Source organism: Coturnix japonica, chromosome 4 (assembly GCF_054131305.1).
Source record: "Coturnix japonica strain WE chromosome 4, WE-NBRP24, whole genome shotgun sequence".
In the NCBI taxonomy this organism is placed as follows: Eukaryota; Metazoa; Chordata; class Aves; order Galliformes; family Phasianidae; genus Coturnix; species Coturnix japonica.
Genome location: NC_140666.1, coordinates 67536761 through 67545181, shown reverse-complemented (window position 1 = coordinate 67545181; position 8421 = coordinate 67536761). Strand labels below are relative to the sequence as shown.

At 41.8% G+C, this 8421-nt stretch overlaps 1 long non-coding RNA gene across 3 annotated transcripts; it reads left to right on the top strand.

Moving 5' to 3' along the window:
• Nucleotides 1-23: 23 nt before the first annotated feature.
• LOC107313757 (uncharacterized) lies at nucleotides 24-3248 on the top strand. Of its 3 annotated transcripts, none has more exons than XR_001555175.3 (4): nucleotides 24-115; nucleotides 803-925; nucleotides 2130-2235; nucleotides 2977-3248. It is a non-coding gene; the product is annotated as an uncharacterized LOC107313757 (long non-coding RNA). The 3 variants fall into 3 exon arrangements; XR_001555174.3 differs by having other exon boundaries at nucleotides 2127-2235; XR_014945440.1 differs by lacking the exon at nucleotides 2130-2235.
• The last annotated feature ends 5173 nt before the right edge of the window (nucleotides 3249-8421 follow it).

The following is an 8421-nucleotide window of genomic DNA, read 5'->3' as shown; positions in this document are numbered from 1 at the left end:
GGGGAGGGGGCGAGAGGCGGGGCAGGAACAACAACAACAACATCCGGCCGGCAGCACGCCACGCCCCGCAACGCACGGGAACACGCCATGGGCGGCGGGGGCGGGCGCTGCGCTGGTGGGTAACGGGGGGCGGTACGGCCGAGTGGGGTTGGGTGGGTGTTAAGTGTGTGTCTGTGCTCTGTTATGGGGTGTCCGCAGAAGTAGTGAGGCGGGTTGGGGGTCTGCTGTCAACCGACCGGTGTCTGTTGGGACTAATGGCTTAGCTGAGGTCTCTGTGAGGAAGGTGGTCTCCAGCAATGGCTGCTTTGCTGCTCGCATGGGGGATGTGCAAAACAGAATCACAGAATCACAGAATGACCCGGGTTGGAAGGGACCTCAAGGATCATGTAGTTTCAACCCCCTGCCTGGCAGGGCCACCAAACATCCACATTTACTAGATCAGGTTGCCCAGGGCCTCATCCAACCTGGTCTTGAACACCTCCAAGGACGGGGCATCCACAACCTCCCTGGGCAGCCTGTTCCAGGGCCTAACCACTCTCCTAGTGAAGAACTTCCCCCTAACATCCAACCTAAATCTTCCCTCTTTTAACTTAAAACCATTTCCCCGTGTCCTGCTATTGTCAGCCCAAAACGTATTGGTGCGGTGAGTGTGTCTGAGTACTGCAGCCTTCTGGGAGCCTGTCCGGTCCTCTGTGCGTGGAGGGCAAAGCAGAGAGATTGCAGGAGAATGGTCCTTTTTGGATAATGCATGTTAAAATAAACCATGAATCCCTGAAAGCGAGTTGAGATTCTCATTCCACAGTTTATTAAGGTTGGAAAAGACCTCAAAAACCATCTGGTCCAGCTGTCAGCCCATCATCACTGTGCCCACTAACCATGTCTGTAAATGCTACATCTACACATTCCCTGAACACCTCTGGGGATGGTGAGTCCCTGACCTCCCTGAGCAGCCCATTCCAATGCGTAACCACTCTTTCTGAGAATAATTCTTTCCTAATGTCCAACCTGAACTTTCCCTTTTGCTCCAGACCCTTCACAGCTTCGTTGCTGTTCTCTGGACACAATCCAGAACCTGTTTTTCCTGTAGTGAGCAGCTCAAAACTGAACACACTACTCAAGGTGTGGCCTCACTAGTGCAGAGTACAGAGGGATGATCACCCCTCTTCTCCTGCTGGCTGCACTATTTCTGATACAAGCCAGAATGCCATTGGCCTCTTTGGGTAGTTGTGCATACTGCTGGCTTGTGTTCAGCCAGCTGTCAGTTAACACCCCTAGATCCTTTTCCTCCATGCATTGTTTCAGCCACTCTGCCCCAAGCCTGAAACAATGCATGGTGCTGTTGTGAATCTAAATGTGGGACTGGGCCTGTGGTCTTGCTGAGCCTCATACAATTGGCCTCAGGCCATCAATCCAGCCTAAACAGATCACTCTGTAGGACCTCCCTACCTTCAGATGGTTCCACACTTCCTCCCAACTTGGTGTTATTTGCAAACTACTGAGGGTGCACTCAATCCCCTCATCCAGACCACCAATAAAGATATTAAACAGGACCAGGCCTTATACCGACTTCAAAACCTAAAGCAAAGCCAGTGAGACTGTGACAGCCCAAACAGCAGGTGAGCTCTTGGCTGCTGTGAAGGCAGAGGAAGGCAGCACTGAGTTGTTTTTGGCTACGTGATATTTAAATGAGGAGAAAGATATTTGTATTGGGCAGGAAACTCATGGGTCATGGGTAGATAATACAGATATGGGGACATGGAAAACTTCTTCAGAAACTTTCAGGGGATGAACCTGGTTTTAGTTTGTTTTATATTATTTAAGTGAAGAGAGAACTCTACATTTGCCACAGAGGGGAAAAAATAATGTATTATCTGTCACTGTCACACTGGAAAACTGTATTTCTATGTCATGACCTACTTGTAACAGGTTTCACTTACCAAATAACAAGATTCTGCAGAATAACACAAATTTCCCGCTGAGTAATTTCTTGCTTTCATAATAGTATCCTTATGTGTGGGTCGTTCTGTTGTTTGTGTTTTGTATTTTTATCTAGTGAATGTTCTTGTGTATGTCTCGCACGTAGAAACTGGAGTTTGTGATACTGATGACTAATTGCTTCTACCTAGCAGTCCTAAAACTGGGAAAACTGGCCAAGTTTCATATTGGCAAAAGCTAGTGAAAACCCACTGGTTTCAGTGAAGCTTCATATGCGAGTTCACTCCACAAATGAATTGGGTAACTTTTCTTGTTTTCTTTTTCTTTTTTCTTGTTTTTCTTTTCAAATGGCTGTTTCACTGTAGCAGCCAGATAACTGGAGTTAATGCAGTGCAGCACCGTGCTGGAAATGGTTTTTCAGGAGTGGATTTACCAACACTACATATGAGTTCTTATAGTAGACCTACACAAGCCAGCTGTCCTGTTTGAGGTCTGCAGTCCCTGTGTTGCATACTGTGGCAAGCTTGGTTTGCTATCTCAATAGGTTTGAGACAAGAGCAGGAAAAAATAGTCCCAGAATACTTGCTCATCATATGAAGTATACATTACCTGTTTTCTATGGTTACCTGAACAGAGGAAAAGCTGTGACAAATATTGAACTGTAGTAGCAAGTTCCTAGGCTGAGATGGCCATGATGTTTCAGCACACTGCGTTCTGTAGCGTGTGACTAAAGGGTAGTGAGCACCAGCTACTTCAGCATCTCACAAAGTACATACAGATAGCAACCACCTCTGAAAGGTTTGGTTTAAGGAACTTTTCCATCATCTCACATAGGAACAGCTAGCCTAAAGTTTGGCAGTTAGGCAGAAATGTTATGCCTTAACCACCAGGTTGCTATGTCTCTTTGTCTCATTTGCCAGAAATCTTTCCCAGACACGTAATGGACTGCCTTTAGAGGCAGCAGATTCCATGGTTCATGATCTTGGTGTCCCAGCACATGCTGCAGAAGGACTTACGTTGGGCCTCTCTCCTGTCTTTCAGTGGATATCACACAAGTAGTCACACCTTCACTGCTGGACCCCTGGCAGCCACTCACTGTCAGCCATGAGACACTTGCTCGGCCAGAATAGAGCCCATCTGTGCCTCCTTATCACCACATTTACTTGCCCAAAATGGTGAGATACCTCTCCTATCAACAGTGCATTGTCCTTTTACAAGGAACAATATGAATATTGCCAGTCTTGTACTGATTGTATTTTTAAGCCACTTATTCTCTTGATATCTAAATAAAAGATGGTGGGTTTAAAGTTCAACTTGAGAAGTGCTTTGCTGTTGTTTCAAGCAGGATTTCCCTGCCCCATTAATTTGTTTTCTGCACCTGCCTGTTCAGTGGGATGGAACTGGTGCCACACACAAATCAGTTTGACCAAAGTACGAACTGCCCTCAAGAGCTGCCCTGTAAGAGCCACATACTGCAATCTAAGGGGCTTCTTAACTGTTGCTGCTATTTTTTCCCCCTTTATTTATTTATTTATTGGCAGCTCATTATACCAGCTCCCTCTCTTCATCTTTTTCTGCCTGATATATTTATTTCCCTCTCCTTTCTTTACTGCTTGCTCCTCTCCTGGTTCTGTGCTTCTTTCCCACTTTCCCCTTTGCCATTTATCCCTCCCTCTGTTTCCCTAACATCTCTGTTTCATTTGCCTCATTGCTGCCATACACGCTGGCTTGTTTCTCCCTGTCTTTTCCTTTGTTAATTAGTGTGGTGTTCAGCTCCTGAAGGAAACTCCCACTCAAAAGTGAAAAATCAAAGAAAGAGCAGCGGGTGCAGTGGTAACCTTGTTCTTTGAACTCCTACCACTAAACAGCAAAGCAAAGCTGACAAGAACAACTTCTCTTTTACTTTCTCTGATTAATTAAGGGAAAAGAGGTAGTAAGAGGAAAAACAAAGGTGGATGGCGATAGCAAGGGAAGAGAGCAAGCAGAGGAGGACAGGGCATGAAGTCAGAGATAAGGTAGAAATAGTGGACCATAATATACAGCACTTGATGCTACACAGGGAGTTGAGAAAAGCCGTAGGACTGTAGCAGACTTCTGAAGATGTTCACTTCATTTCGTGCTGTACTTATTATATAGACCACCTCTCACACGAGCCTTTCCCTTGCCACACAGCCTCTCCTCTCTGAGTTGGCTCCTCTGTCTCATTGCTATCCACAAACCTGACTGACAATGTAGGACTATGGTATCAGTCACCTTGACCTCTGGAGTTTCAACAAAACAAAATGAGAATCAGATTTGTGTTACATTATGAAAGCTTTACTTTTGGTGCAGCCTACATATATCAAAGTGAATAATAGGGTTCTTGCAGTTTCAAGTCTGCTAAAACTGGAGAGGTGCAGCTGAATGTTTCTGCTCCTTCAAGAAATACATGACAACACATTATTGAAGGCAGAATTTGCTAATCCAAAAAGAATTTGGAATACTCTAAAGTTAAAGACTTCCTTATATTCCACATAACCGGCAGCCAAGATAAGTTCTTGAATATTTTTAGACATGACTTCTTTTATTTTTTTAATCTTCAGTAGAACCTGCTGATGTAGGAAATATATGTGGTCATGTTTCACCCCTTCCCATCAATAGGAAAATCTGATGCTATACTTCTTGGTTATTTATTTTTTAATGTATTTATTGATAACAATCACATCAGTCAAGCAGAAAAAAAACACAAAGTCTTCATTTGTCATTTGGTGAGATGGATATAGCACTGAAACTGATGGCATATTTTCACACTGCAGGTACAGAAGTGTGAAGTCTGCTGAATACAAACAGCAAATCCATTTAGAAGTACAAACAGACCAGTAAGATGAAGGTCCTTAAGATGCACAAATGGCAAATGTGCAGTACCTGACTTTTCTTCTGAAGATCACCTTATAGAAGAGTATTGTTGGCACTGTTGAAAACAAGTTCCAAGGATTACTGAGGGCCAGATTCTCTGTGCTGTTAGAGATGCAGATGCTGTTATTTGAGTAAAGGTGCAGCTTTAAAAGGACCAGAAAAGGCAAAGACAAACTTGAGGATTTTCTAGCTGTTAATGATGTGATTACTCATATCCCATTGAACATCATCTTTATTTTACCTAGTTTTACTGGTTTTACCTCCATTAAAGCCTCACCTGACAGCTTGTGTTTATTTCAAGGACAGTATTTTTCTCTTAGTACACATGGCTGAATGCCTAAGTTGTTTACTCACCATATAAAGGAGCAGAGTCTGGCTACAATAAATAGCGATGACTACCTAACTACTGCAAGTGAGCTGTAAATCTTCACTATACCATGAAATAACTTTTATATGAAGATTCAAATATCAGATTTACTAATCTGTTAAGATGAAATGCATTATTATGACATATTTAAGAGAGTTAGACAATGACTCTGCCCATTTTTGCTTGAGAATAGAAAGTGCCAACATTTTTATCCTGCTTAAGGGCAAATACCTTCTGCTATGCCACCCACATCTACCCAATCAGTCGGAAAACTAGAACTGCGTATTCTTTTAGGATTGAGAACATAATTCTTTGCCTGTCAGATTATTCTGACAAATTACATTATAATTACTTCCTCATTAATTACTGTGACAAATGTTGATCTAAAGAGAATAAGGAAGGATGGCTTTCATGTAAAGTCCTCAAAACATGAATAACAATTTTCTGTAAGCACTTTAACGTTCACTGATATTTGGATATACTAACATGTTCATACCTTCTGCACACAAGCAAAGACATATTCCTAGCATTTCTGTTTCAGATAGGACAACTTTATTTCTGATCATCTTTGAATAGTGTCTTTTGTGCTTCCAAGGAAATATTTTTTTCTCTATGATAGTATCAGTCTTGACCAATAATCGCTCTAAAACCAAGAAGAAAAAAAATAGATGCTCTTGTTCTAGGAATTGCTTCACAAGTGATCTTTTCAGAATTGCAAAGTCCGTTGAATCTGATCAATTGAACTTTAAAAACTGTTAATGCAAAGGAACCCTAATGCAGCTTCCCCATTCCTTTGTGGTTAAGAATTTCTACAGGCTATTCTGCCCTCAGGTAGATTCTGGTAAAAGTTGTCCATTGAGTACAAAGTGACCAGTATTACTATTTTTTTATTCTCTACTGCAGGCTGGAATTGTTACTCTCCTCTCTTTGGAGACAGAAAACAACTCTGTTTCAGTGTCATACCAAGATTTACAAATCTGATTAAAACTGCCTTTGAATCACATGGACAGTCCTTCACTCTTTCAAACATTCATCAAGGAAGTATGTATCTGCTACAACAAGTTTGATGGCCAGCGCAAGGCTACCAGCAGCCAAAAATGAACTGGAGCCAAAGAAAGAACAGGATCGCAAAGACAGGCAATTATTTTTCCAATATCTCTCTTGCTCTGAAAGGAAAACACTTTTCGAGTTGCAAGTTATTCTCATCTCTCATGCTTTACAATAGAAGTTGGGTAATTCTTCCAATTTCCCTTCTATGGTTTAGGTTCTAGTACTTCTTTCTTTTTTAGAAGCTTCACACTGTATATTTTTCCATTTCAGTCTCTTTTCTTACCACTAAAGCAGAGCTCTGAATCTCATAAACTTCTGCTATTGAATGTTTTTCCATTAGGTTTCAGTGTCACCTCAATTCTGTAGCAGAATAAACAGTCTTTGAGTCTTTGAGCTAGTATACCTATGGAAAATCTTCCATTTTCAGAAAATCCTTTGTTTCTAGGGTTTTTCAAAGAGAAAGCTTTGAATACAAGCTTGGAAAATATATTTGTCATAAATAAAAAGAGACAAGCTGTGCAAAAATTCCTCATATTGTTTTAATAAAAATCTGAATTTGGGTTCCATTTCCACACACTCATATTGTGTGCTTCTGTAAGAAGGCCCATTTTTCCTTGCAGTGAGAGGCTGAGTGCCTCTAGCCCGTACTTTACTAAGACTCTGCTTCATGTAACACACGTTTTTGTTCCTTTTTCAAACTTCTTTAGATGGAACAGTTCTTCTCCCTCATGAGTACATACTTCCCTGAGGTATGCAAAAAGCACACCTACTCCAAGCCTTCATTTTCCTAAATAATCCATTCTCTGTGCATCTTGAGGGTTCACATTCCACTCATACTCCTCATGCTATTCTCTAGACTTGTTCTCATTTAGTCCTTCCTGAATATGGGCATCCAAAGCTCTACCCTCCGACAGACAAGGTTTTCCCATGCAGTGACTTCAGTGGAATTATACTGCTGCTTATGCTGTGTAATTGCATTCACTCATCATTTGGCCATGCCACACTGATGTTTCATAACCTTGGATTAATGTGCCAGTGGTTACATTTGCTTTGTAATTGCACTTCTATCTCTTTACTTCTCTATCATTTCACCCCTTCATTCCAGTACAATGTACCACCCTCCACAGATTCTGACTTTTCCTTATAATGAGTAATGTAAAGCAAAAAGTATAGCCAAGACTATGAATGTGAGTAGTTTTATACTCTGTTGTGAATGCAGTAGTCCTACTGGTCACAGCAAGAATTACAACTAATTCAGCTGTCTCTGAGAGTAGCATTCAAGGACATCCATTGTTTGTTGTGTTCCCCTGTATATTCTGTGCCTGCAGGGGTAGCACCATATCTCCTCTAGGAAATTCCTCCATTGCTTTGCAGTTCTTGAACTACCCCTCATCCACATTTGTATTCCAGAAGAACACCAAAACTAAAAATAAACATAAAAAATGAACACCATTTGATTTGTTCAGTGTGGATGAGTTGAACTCAATATTCATACAATATTCAGTCTGTGGAAAGGCAGATCCTGCATTACCATAGTAAGTTTTATTACCTCAATTTTTCCTCACAATCCATGCTTAATGTTCATTCCTGCCTGTCTATCTAAGAAAAGTAGCATTACCTCTGGTAGAAAATTCAAAAGACCACTTTTTTGTCACTCCCAAACAGAACGCTTCAACCTAAGCATGACTTCCAAGGGTTTAAATGCTTGAGGGTGTAATTTCAAGAACAGAAATGAAATAGGATAATTGACAAAAGAATAGAAGCTTGTATTCTTTGTCCCTATCATAATAAATTGTAGCACTCCTGTGTTACTTTGTGATACGTCAGTGTAAAAACCAATTCCGGTCATGGATGCTGTGTTCAGTCATCTGTGGCAGGTAACAATTTTAGCTGCAAGAGCTCTAAATAAAGGTCCTTCCTGAAACTAGGACTCAGACTGAAGTCTGGCCCGGTGTTGCCCCATGTAGTTAAGGACATGGCAAAGCCTCACAAGTCTAAGCCAAGAATCACAGAACTGTAGACTCATAAAATGGCCTGGGTTAGAAGGAACTTAAACTCACCCAGTTCCATCTGCCTATCGTGGATGGGGCTGCTACCCAGCAGGTCATATTGCCCAGTGCCCCATCCAGCCTGGCCTTGAATGCCTCCAGGGAGGGGCAGCCACAGCACCCTCT